At 42.1% G+C, this 12,247-nt stretch overlaps 1 protein-coding gene across 2 annotated transcripts in view; it reads left to right on the top strand.

Annotated features, from left to right (window-relative positions):
- Positions 1-341: 341 nt before the first annotated feature.
- Positions 342-12,247, top strand: part of SPECC1 (sperm antigen with calponin homology and coiled-coil domains 1) — a 256,463-nt gene continuing 244,557 nt past the window's right edge. Inside the window, exon 1 of one of the 2 annotated variants that reach the window (XM_081115997.1) lies at positions 342-464. The gene's annotated coding sequence lies outside the window, so the exon portion shown is untranslated. The remainder of the gene's footprint in view (positions 465-12,247) is intronic. The other variant, XM_081116005.1, reaches the window with a different exon arrangement.

Here is a 12,247-nt window from a genome sequence, read left to right as displayed (position 1 = left end):
GCGGTAGTTTTCGAACTTTAGGGACTTCAGAATCACTTTGAAGGGCTTGAAAAAGGCAGATTTATGAGACCCGTCCCCAGAGTTTTTAGTGCAGTAAAAACTGAACAGCCCGGAGGGGTAGGCGAATTTGCAGCTCCACCAGGTGCCGGATGATGCCGAAGCTAGCGGTCCGGGTACACACTTTGAGAACCACTGATCTGGAGTAAGGAGGGGGGGGCCGAGGCTCGCCTGGGGCGCTCCAACATTTATTAAGCCACGAGCAGAGGTGGGCCCTTGAGGGAGGCAGGGGAGGCGGGGAAAGCGCAGGGCACCCCCGCGCCGAGCGGGCGCGGCCGGGCGCCCGGACCCGGGACTACAGCTCCCAGGTGGCCCCGCGCCGGCGGCGCCCGCCCCGGGCGGCTCGGAGGCGGCGGCAGCCCCGGCGCTTTTCGCGGAGCATCCCCGAGCGCGGGGCGAGCGCGGCGGTGAGTGGGCCGCGCTGGCGCAGGTGCGCCGCAGCCTCGTCGTCCTTCCGCGGCCGGCGCGCGCGCGCGGGTCGGGGTCCCGGTCCCGGGGTCCGAGCGCGGGCGCGCAGCGGTGCCCGTGAGGGAAGACCGGCAGCGGTGCCCCGGCTCCCCCACCTTCCCCGACACCCCGCCGCGCAGCCCGTCCTGCCCGCAGCCCCGGACGAACGCCCGGCCCCGTCCCGCCCGCCCGGCCCGGCGCCGCAGGTGGGGGCGGCAGGTGGGCGTCCTCTCCCCTCCCGGCCCGAGGCTTGGCGCGGGGGCGCGGCACCGAGGACCGGGGGCTCCCCGCGACCGCGGCCTGAGAGGCGCCCCTGCGCGGGCCGAGGGGGCCAGGTGCGTGGGCGCGCCCGGCCTGGCCCCCGGGCTCCCGGCCGCGCGCCCTCCCCGGGGCCGCCCTGGGCGCCGTGTGGTCTCCGGCTCGAACCCCTGGCCGAGCTCTGCGCCCGCGGAGCCGCGGCCGCTCCCCGCCCCGGGCTGCCCGGCCGCGGGCGTCAGCCGCCGGTGTCCCCGCGGCGCCCCGGCGAGCCCGGGCCGTTGGGCCGTGAGGTGCGGCCCCGACGCGAGGCTGCCGGAGGAGCGGTAGGAACAACCTCCTCAGATGCGTGTAAAGTACGTTAGTTTTCTGGGCTTGCTTTCTGAGGAAGTTTGACCCCGAGTGTCTCCTTTCCGTCGTGGCAGCTCCGCGTGCTGGCGGTGGGCTCTGAACGGGCGGCTTTCGGCTGGGCGCCCGCCCGCGGGGGGCCCCCTGCCCTGTGCCCGGCGCGGCGGCCGCCGGCGGCTCGTCCCGGTGAGCGCGCGGGCGGGGCCGCCCGTCAGCCCTGCGGGGCAGATGCTGGCGTCGGAAGGTTCTTGTTACCCGGTTTCCAACACGAATGCTATGCGAACATTGAGGAGGCGGGGGAGGGGAGAACAATAGCTTCTCCGTCCTAATCCCGGCTCCGCGGAAAACGGCTTTCCCGGCTCCTCGGGGGGGGGGGGCCAGCGCCCTTACCTGGCCGCCAAGCTGCGGCAGAGCCCGGCCACCCTCGCTTGGTTCCAACAGTTTGCGGGTGATCTGTTTGGCTCTTCTAGGTAGGCAGTCCTGCCTTCTGTTAAGAAACAACAGATGTCTCTTCTAACGCTCGTACTATTTGTCTTCCACTGACCACCCTCTCTCCAGTGTTGACTATTAAGGTTAAAAAGGACATTTTTGTTTTGGGCTTGATTTTAGGGGAATGCTTCCACTGTTTCTTGACTAGTATATTCTTTGCTGTATATTCTTTGTCATATTAAGTAAGTTTCCTTTTATGTCTAATTACTAAGAATTTTAAAAGTCAGGGTTAGGTGTTGTTTTTCCCAGAAAATGCTTTTGTATAACATGTATTGATATGATCATGTAGTTTTCTTCTTAAAGTTGTTAGCATAGGCGATTATACTGCTAGATTTTGTCTCTAAAATCCTGGGATAATTTAAAACGCTCCTTTGGGTTGTCTGATAGATTTAAGTAGCTGACAGTTTATTTAGGGTTTTGGTATCCAGTCACCTCCGGTTTGGCTTAGCTCTGTCGTTACTTGAACTCTTCCAATTAAACATGATTGCTGCTCTTGTTATTATTTTCTCCGTCAGTATCTAAAGCTCTAGTTGCCTGCTGACCATTTTCTTCACTCCTTAATCGCAGGTGTTCTTCTTTGGATGACTTTCCTTCTCCCTGAAGTGCAGTCTTTAGAAGATCCTTCAGTGATAATAAATTCTCTGTTTTCATAATATCTGGAAATGCCTTTATGTTGCCCACATTCTCTTTTGGGGGAGTGTCATTTTTCTTCTTTTTTTATTTTTCAATTACAGTTGACATTTAATATGATTTCATATTAGTCTCAGTGGTACAGCATAATGGTTAGACATCTATATAGTTTACAAAGTGATCCACCCACCATCAGTCGAGTACCCACCTGGTACTACACAGTTATTACACTGTCATTGACTATATTCCCCATGCTGTGCTTTACATCTCTGTGACTATTTTGTAACTACCAATTTGTAGTTCTTAATCTCTTAACCTTTTTTACCTATCCCCCAAACCCCTCCCACTGGGCAACCCTCAGTTTGTTCTCTGTATATATAAGTCTGTTTCTGTTTTGTTTGTTTATTTTAGATTACACATATAAGTGAAGTCATATTGCATCTGACTTTCTCTGTCTGACTTATTTCATTTAGCATAATACCCTCTAGGTCCATCCATGTTGTTGCAAATGGTAAGATTTTGTTCTTTTTTACGGCCAAGTAATATTCCGTTGTGTATATGTACCACTTCCTTTTTCCCCAGTTGTCGTTTGATGACCACCAGGTTGCTTTCATATATTGGCTGCTGTAAATAATGTGTTGAACATAGCATGTATCTTTTAAAATTAGTGTTTTGGATTTCTCTGGGTAAATTCCCAGAAGTGGAATTGTTGGGTCATAAGGTAGTTCTATTTTTAGTTTTTTTAGTAGCCTCCATGCTGTTTTCCATAGAGGCTATACCAGGTTGCAGTCCTACCAACAATGCATGATGGTTCCCCTTTCTCCACACCCTCACCAACACTTGTTTGCTAGTTTATTGGTGATAGGTGTGAGGTGATATCTCATTGTGGTTTTAGTTTGCATCTCTGATGATTAGCGGCTGAGTATCTTTTCATACGTCTATTGGCCATCTGTATGTTCTCTTTGGAGAAGTGTCCATTCAGGCTGTCTGCCTATTGGATTGTTTTGGGTTTTTTTTAAGTGTTTTTTTTTTTTGTTTTTTTAATATATCTTTATTGATTTCAGAGAGAGGAAGGGAGAGGGAGAGAGAGAGATAGAGACATCAATGATGAGAGAGTTGTCATTGATTGGCTGCCTCCTGGGGATCGAGCCTGCAACCCAGGCATGTGCCCTGACTGGGAATCGAACCATGATCTCCTGGATCATAGATTGAAGCTGAGCCACGCCTCGCCAGGCAGGTTTTTTTAAGTTGTATGATTTGTTTTAAGTTGTATGATTTCTTTATAAATTTTGGATGTTAGCCCCCTTATCAAAGTATCATTGGCAAATATATCCTTCCAACTGGTAGGTTGTCTTTTGGTTTGTTGATGGCTTTCTTTACTGTGCAAAACATTTTTAGTTTGCTATAGTCTCTTCTGTTTATTTTTTCTTTTGTCTCCCTTTCCTGAGGAAATATATTAGAAAAAATATTACTAAGAGCAATGTCAGAGAGCAACTGCCTGTGTTTTCTTCTAGGAGTTTCATGGTTTCAGGTCTTACATTTAGATCTTTAATTTATTTTGAGTGTATTCTTGCATATGGTGTAAGAAGATGGTCTAGTTTTATTTTTTTGCATGTATCTGTCCAGTTTTCCTAAGACCATTTATTGGATAGACTGTCTTTATCCCATTGTATATTCTTGCCTCCCGTAGATTGATTGACCATATAGGTGTCTGTTCCTATGCCAGTACATTGCTGTTTTAATTACTATAGCCTTGTAGTATAGTTTGATATCAGGTAGCATGATACCTCCAACGTTGTTGTTCTTTCTCAAGATTGCTGTAGCTATTCAGGGTCTTTTGTGGTTCCATATAAATTTTAGAGTTATTTGTTCCAGTTCTGTGAAAAATGCCATTGGTATTTTGATAAGGATTGCATTAAATCTGTAGATTGTTTAGGGTAGTATGGACATTCTGATGATGTTAATTCTTCCTATTCATGAACGTGGTATATGCTTCCATTTATTTGTAACTTCTTCAGTTTCTTTCTTCAGTGTCTTATAATTTTCTGAATACAGGTCTTTTACCTCCTTGGATAAATTTATTCCTAGGTATTTTTTTTTTGATGCAATTGTAAATGGGATTGTTTTCTTAATTTCTTTCTGATAGTTTTTATTGATGTATAAAAATGCAACCAATTTCTGAATATTAATTTTGAATCCTGCTTACTGAATTCATTTATCAGTTCTATACTTTTTTGGTGGAATTTTTAGGGTTCCCTATATACAGTATTATGTCATCTCCAGATAATGACAGTTTTACTTCTTCTCTTCTAATTTGGATGCCTTTTATGTTTTCTTCTTGTCTGATTGCTGTGGCTAGGACTTCCAGTACTATGTTGAATAAGTGTGGTGAAAGTGGACACCCCTGTCTTGTTCCTGATTTTAAGGGAAATGCTTTTAGCTTTTCACTGTTAAGTATGATGTTAGCTCTGGTTTGGTTTGTCATGTATGACCTTTATTATGTTAAGGAATATTCCCTCTATGCCCACTTTGCTGAGAGGTTGGGTTTTTTTTGTTGTTTTTTTTTAAATACTGTTTCTTTTTTTTTTTTTTTTAAACATATCTTTATTGATTTCAGACAGAGGGAGAGGGAAAGAGAGAGATAGAAACATCAATGATGAGAGAGTCATTGATCTGCTGCAGCCCACAATCCGGGCATGTGCCCTGACCGGGCATTGAATCCTGATCGCCTGGATCCTAGGTCGATGCTCAACCGCTGAGCCACGCCCAGCCGGGCAGTGTTTTTTGTTGTCATAAATTGGTGCTGGATTTTGTCAGATGCTTCTCCTACATCTATTGATATGACCATATGATTTTTATCCTTTATTTGACTGTATTGCTGTTGATCTCTCCTTTAAACTTCTCCTGAAAATTATTTTCAGCCTGTGTGAGTCTTTTGTTCTGAGGTGGGTCTCTTGTAGACAGCATATGTTTGGGTCATGTTTCCTTATCCATTCAGCCACCCTATGCCTTTTGATTGGAGCATTTAATCCTTTTACATTTAAGGTTTTTATTGATAGGTACTTACATATTGCCATTTTATTTCTTTATGCCTATGTTTCTCATTCTCTCTATTTCAACTTCTTATTACAGCAGTCCCTTTAACATTTCTTGCAATGCTGGTTTGGTGGTGATAAACTCTTTTAGCCTTTTTTTTGGTTTGGGAAGCTCTTTATTTCACCATCTATTTTGAATACTCGTATCTAGCTTTGCTGGATAGAGTATTCTTAGTTTCAAATCCTTGCTTTTCATTACCTTGCCATTCCGTTCTGGCCTGTAGAGTTCTGATGAAAAGTCAGCTGACAGCCTTATGGGAGCTCCTTTGTAGGTAAGAGATTGCTTTTCTCTTGCTGCTTTTAAGATTCTCTCTTTGTCTTGGATTTTTGGCCTTTTAATTATGATATGGGCATGGGCTTCTTTGGATTCTCCTTGCTTGGGACTCTCTGTGCCTTCTGAACCTGTGTGGCTTTTTTCTTGACCCTGTTCAGGAAGTTTTTTGCTATTATTTCTTCAAACCAGGTTCTCTAACCCTTGCTTACTTTCCACATATTCTGGTACTTTTATGCTGTGAATATTGTTATACTTCATGTTGTCCCACAGCTCCCTTAAACTCTCCTTCTGTTTTTTAATAGATTTTTGTTTTTGGTTCTCTGATGGATTTTTTCTATCCTGTCTTCTAATTCGCCGATGCTTAGCTTTCCCTAACCTGCTGTTTATTCCTTCTAGTGTTTTCCTTTATTACTGCTATGCCATTCTTAATTTCCTTCATAGTTCCCATTTCTTTTCTCATGCTGTTGAGCATTTTTATGAGCAGCGTTCTGAATTCTATATCTGATAGATTGCTTATCTTCATTTCATTTAGCTCTTCTTCTGGGGACTTCTCTTGTTTTTTCATTTGGTGCTTGTTTTCTTATCTCCCCATTTTGGCTGCCTGTTTGGATTTGTTTCTATGTATTAGGTAGATTTGCTAGGACTCCAGTCTTTTGGATGGCCTCTGGTGCAGGCTAATGTCAGACGCTGTTTGTGACTGGCCTTGAGTATCCTATTTGAAGGTTTCCACACCTACGGGTTGTGGCTCCCTCTACTGGGTCTGGGTGCATTTGAGAAGGACCAAGATGCACACCCAGGCCCGCTTTTCCAAGCCCTGGGACAGAAGCTTTGGAACTCTGGTGTGGGAAATTGAATTAGTCTTATTCTCGCTCTTTAGGACTTATAATCATTGAACCGTGCAGTCTGCTGTCTTGTTTCATTTACTTATTCATGCGTTTGTTGGTTATTTTATTCCTTCATTCCTTTTTATCCAGTGCACCGCACTCTCATTCTCCTTCCCCCATTGCCAGCTATTTTGATATATTTAATATACAACCTTTTGTCGTATGTATACTTACACACGTATACTGTATATGTGCATTTATTTTTAACTTATATAAGTGGCGTCATGTTATAGGTATCATTCTGTTTCTTAGTGTTATCATTCACCACCATGGTTCAGGACCTATCCGGTTGCTATGTGACTATGTGGTCTGTGTATCCGCCACATCTTGCCTATTTTCTCTCCTGGTGATGGACTTCCACATTGATTCCTACACACAGACACCACGAACAGTGCTGAATGAAACTCTTGTACATGTCCCCAAATGGGCTTTTGTGAGACTCTTTTTGGGATTTAGACTAGACATAGTGTGCCTGTCCTTCATAGAACCAAGTGCCGCCAGGTCGATCATCAGTGTCTGCACCATCCTGCATTTCCTTAGCAGTGCACAATATTCCAGAGACCCTTATCTCTGCAAACACTTGACATTTTTCCTATTTTTTAAGCAGTCTCACACTTCTTATTTACATTTCTTTGATTACTGTTGAGTTTAAGAATATCATTATATACACTTAGCTTTTTGTGTTTCCTTTAACATAAGTTGCCTGTTCATGCCTTTGCCCCATTTTTCAGTTGGTATTTTTGACTAGAATATTTTAGACATTAGCCACTTGTTTATGTTAGACAATGCAAATAGTTTCTCCTAACATGTTATGTGTCTGTTAACTTTGTTGTTGGTATCTCTGTTGAAGAGAAATCCTTAATTCTATATTCAACCAACTAATTTGCCCCCAGATCACAAGATAAACACCTGTTTTTCTACAAACTTATTTAGTTTTACTTTTGGTATACTGACTGACAGCATTTTAATAACCACGACATTTCACATAAAAATCCAGATACCTAGCCTCTTGAAAAAGTGCAATACGGTATGTCAGCGTTGGTTAGAGCCTCACTCATTCTCTTGACTTCCTGGTCATTTGAGTTTATGATCCCCCTGCTGTATGTGAAACAGTACTTTGAAAATAAACAAGCATGTTGATAATATTCATTGAAGCTGGTAAATAGGCATGATTATGGGGTGCAGTGCACTTGGAGTTGAGAGCACAGCCATGATTGATGTATTTCATGATGTCAGATGAGTGTCAATATAGTAATAGAAAACAGACCGATGGAATGTGCCAAACATTTTCTGGATTGTCTCTTATTTTGATGCACAAAAAAGTCCAGGCCTTAATGGAGTCTGCATATGAGTGAAAGCCCTAAACCAGGGGTCTGAAAACTTTTCTTGTGAAGAGCCAGGCAGTAAATATTGTAAGCTCTGCAGGCTCATGTGGTCTCTCACAACTACTCAGCTCTACCCTTACAGCTTGAAAGCAGCATAGACAATAGGTACGTGAATGTGGTTCTTTCATTTGGTCCAGATTTGGTGCACAAACCATAGTTTGCCGACTTTTCTTTCTCCTTTTGTTTCTAAGATGCAGCATTAAGATACCTAATTACTGCATAGCACGTACTTACTGTGTGCCAGTGCTGACATTGTAGTGATGGATGAAACACCAATTCAGTCTTAAAGCTTAATATTTGTTGGGAGGCAGACAAGTGAGGATAACAGGTGGGGACAAGGTGAGCACAGATTCAGGTACTGAGGTTTAGGCGGGGCATATCAGGTAAGGCTTCTTTAAGAAGGAGATATCTAAAATGAAGGGAGAAGAGGAATTAGGTGGGACAGGGGGCAAGGGCCTTTATGTACTTCATCTGCAAAATCCATGAGGTGAATGCTCAATAGAGCCGGAGAGTAGAGGTCAGGGTTTATGGTGGCAAGGAACAGGGAAGTCAGGACAGATGTACGAGGGTGGTAAGCAGCCAAAAAGTGGGTAGCAGGAGTGACAAGAAAGACGTTAAGTAACAAATCCACAGAATCATGAATGCTTAGTCAAAGCTTGATGGTAACAACCCCCATGTATTAAAATGTGTCTGAATATAAGAAAACTTAGAAGTCTCTCCAAGTAATTTCACAAAGTTAAAATAACCCTGATAGATACCAGTAGAACCCTACAAAAGTAAACTGTAGACCCAGATTACATGTGGTATATGTGCAAACACAAAATGAATTCAGCAGAATTAAAAGGGTAATAAACTTGGACTAAGGAGCTTTTATTCTAGGAATTCAAGAAAGGTTTGATATTAGAATATACGTTAGTTTAATGCATTATGTAAATAATAAAATGGGAAAGCTATATAATCACTCTGAGAGGTACTGAAAAAGTGCTTAATAGAATTTTACTTTGAATCTTGTCATCCTTTGAAAAGCTTTCGTGTGGCCTGACTTCAGCTTGTGCAATCTCCCTGCATGGCTAACTTTCTCACCTTTCAATTTCTCTGACAAATCCTTGTTCAACTTTGTATAACTTTTCATTCATCATGTCCTTTGTGAATGCTTTCTTATGTACTGTATGTGGAACGTGCTATTCCCTTTTCTCTACTTTAGTGACACCATTCATATCTCTGTTCTTGCATTTCAGTTGTAATTGTCAGCTGATTTCCTTATATTTAGCCAGGTATTAGACACTGGAGATTCAGAAATAAATTATACACCATGCAAGTTATTTGCCTCTTCACCCTCAGACTCATTCCCTAACCTTCTCTTGTTCTTCTCTGTGTCAGAGGGAGCTGATTCCCAAATTCATTTTGCAGGCTCCTTTGTCAACTTCCGCTGGCTAAGGGTGGCTTGTGGGAGGCACTAGTGGGAGATTAGAAGGTGAGAGGATGGGAGAAACCAGGGGATTTCTCCTCTGTTTTCTGCATTGGACAGCATTTCTGGAGTGGTTCCAGCTCTGGCAGAGTGACACTGGCCTCTGGCAATACCGCCTCCTCCTTTTATCCCTCCAGTCTTAAGCATGCTGGACTTTTGCTCATCTCTGAGGTGGCTCACCATCCTATCTGGCTTTTTAACCCTTCCCAAAACCTGGTAACTAGTTCCCATGTTAAATTCCCTCTACTGAACTACCTCTCTTGAATTCTGTTGTCCTGATTGGACCTTGCCCAATGTTTCTCTGTGCTCAAGTCTTATAGGACATTAAGACAACTGTTATTTTTGTCTGTTCAACGCTCCTTCCTCCCTTCTTTTGAAAATAGACTTCATTTTGGACACAGGGATTGGCCATGATCCAGATTGAGACAGTCATAGAACTCTGTACTCTTTGTTCACAAAGGTTTTTCCAAGGGTAATTATGTCACCCAAACCAGGCTAATCACTTTGATTGTTGAAAATGAAGATGGTAGAGTGAGAGGCATCCCTTTGTTCTCTGGAGTTATAAGGATATATGAGTTCTATGGGAGCTTGGTATTTGTTTTGTACAGTGTATGTCTCCAGTGCATAGTGAGTGCCTAATAAATGCTATTTCATAAAATCTAAGATGTATTTTATTGTTTAATTTAAATTTTATTTTTCAATTACAGTTTACATTCAGTACTACTTTGTGTTAGGTTTGGGTGTACAGAATAGTGGTTAGACAGTCATGTACTTTACAAACTCTTTCCACTAATATTTTCAGTACCCACCTGGCACCATGCATAGTAATTACAATATTATTGACTATATTTCCCATGTTGTACTCTACATACCATATGATTTCATTCATATGTGGAATTTAATGAACAAACTGAACTAACATGCAAAATAGAGACAGACTTATAGGTAGAGAGCAGGCTGACAGCTGTGGTAAGGGTGTTTGAGGGGGAGTGGAATGATTCAGCAAAAAGACAAAAGAGAGAGAGGGCTGATGGACATGGACAACAGTGTGATGATTTCGGGGTGGGGGAGTGGGTGGGTCGAGGTGGAAGAGGGTATAGAGAGAATAAATTGTGATGAAAAAAAATAAGATAAAGAAAAAAACCCTAAAAAATAAAGATTGCTGTGGTTACTCGGTCTTTTGTGGTTTCATATAAATTTTTGGATTATTCTAGTTCTGTGAAAAACGCTATTGATATTTTGATAGGAATTGTGTTGAATGTGTAGATTGCTTTCGGGAGTATGGACATTTTAATGGTGTTAATTCTTCCTATCCATGAACATGGTATGTGAGTCCACTTATTTGTATCTTCTTCAGTTTCTTTCTTCAGTGTCTTATAATTTTCTGAGTGCAGGTCTTTTACCTCCTGGGTTAAATTTATTCCTAGGTTGTTGCTTTTTGGATGCAACTATAAATGGAATTGTTTTCTTAGTTTCCCTTTCTTGTATACCAATAGTTCATTATTGATATACAAATGCAATTGATTTCTGAATATCAGTTTTGTATTTTGCTACTTTACTGAATTCATTTGTCAGTTGTAGTACTTTTTTGGTGGAATCTTTAGGGTTCTGTGTATATAGTATTATGTCATCTGCAAATAATGTCAGTTTTACTTCCTCCTTTCCAGTTTGGGTGCCTTTTGTTTCTTTTCGTTGTCTCATGGCTGTGGCTAGGACTTCCAGTACTATATTGAATAAAAATGGTGAGAGCAGACATCCCTGTCTTGTTCCTAATCTTAAGGGAAAGTCTTTGTTTTTACCCATTGAGTGTGATGCTGGCTGTGGGTTTGTCATATATGGCCTCTATTATGTTGAGGTAGTTCCCTCTATTCCCACCTTGCTGAGATTGAAAAAAACAAGTCATAAATGGGTGTTGGATTTTTTCAGATGCTTTTCTGCATATTGATATGATCCTATGATTTTTATCCTTCATTTTGTTTATATAATCTGGATATAAACCCTTATAGATATATGATTTGCAAGTAGTTTCTCACATTCCGTAGGTTTTCTTCTTACTTTCTTGATGATGTTCTTTTAAGCAGAAAAGTTGTTAATTTTGATGTAGTCCAGTTTATCTTTGTTTTTGTTGTGCTTTTGGTAAGAATTCTTTACCAAATCTAAGGTTTTTAGGATTTACCCCTATATTTTTTTCGACGAGTTTTAGTTCTAGTTCTTACATTTAAATCTTTGATTAGTTTTGAATTAAGTTTCATATATGGTGTAAGACCCACCTTTATCTTTTGCATGTATCTATCTGCTTGTCCCAGCACTGTTTGTTGAAAAGACTTTTATTTCTTTGTTGTATGGTCTTGGCACTCATTTTGAAAATCAATTCACCATAGATCAGAGGTGCGGAATGTCCAGCACGCAGGCCATATTATTTGGTCTGGTCCTGCCAAAGCAACCTCAGGAGGGACTTGAAATTCAATAAATCTAGGAGTTGTTTTTATAACTAATTTTTAAGTTGATAATTTTGTATGGCCTGTGAATGAGGTTATAAATATCCAAATGGTCCTTGGCAGAAAAAAGGTTCCTTACTCCTGCTCTAAGGCATACTATGTACATCTTAACTTGTTAGAATCTACTGCATATTTATCCTAATTTAATTTCAAGTATTTTTCTAATTTTCTGACTGGAGAGAATAGTAAAGGATCTGGAAAGAAGTTGCATGGAAATGTTCATCAGTTGTGGGCAAATTAATAAATGTTTCAGAACTTGTTTCTCTTGCTCAGTGGCAAGCATTTTATTGGCTTCAACATACTAACATGGTTATAATAAGATGTGAGACCAGTCTTGCCAGGCGATAGTAAGGCAGTGGGACATGACTCCCTTTGAATGAGTGCTGAAAGTGACTTTCAAAGCTTTATAGCTTACCC

The sequence above is a fragment of the Miniopterus schreibersii genome (assembly GCF_964146895.1).
Source record: "Miniopterus schreibersii genome assembly, chromosome: 16".
Classification (NCBI taxonomy): domain Eukaryota; kingdom Metazoa; phylum Chordata; class Mammalia; order Chiroptera; family Miniopteridae; genus Miniopterus; species Miniopterus schreibersii.
Note: the sequence above shows the minus strand (reverse complement) of the source record. Positions and strands in the feature narration are given on the sequence as shown.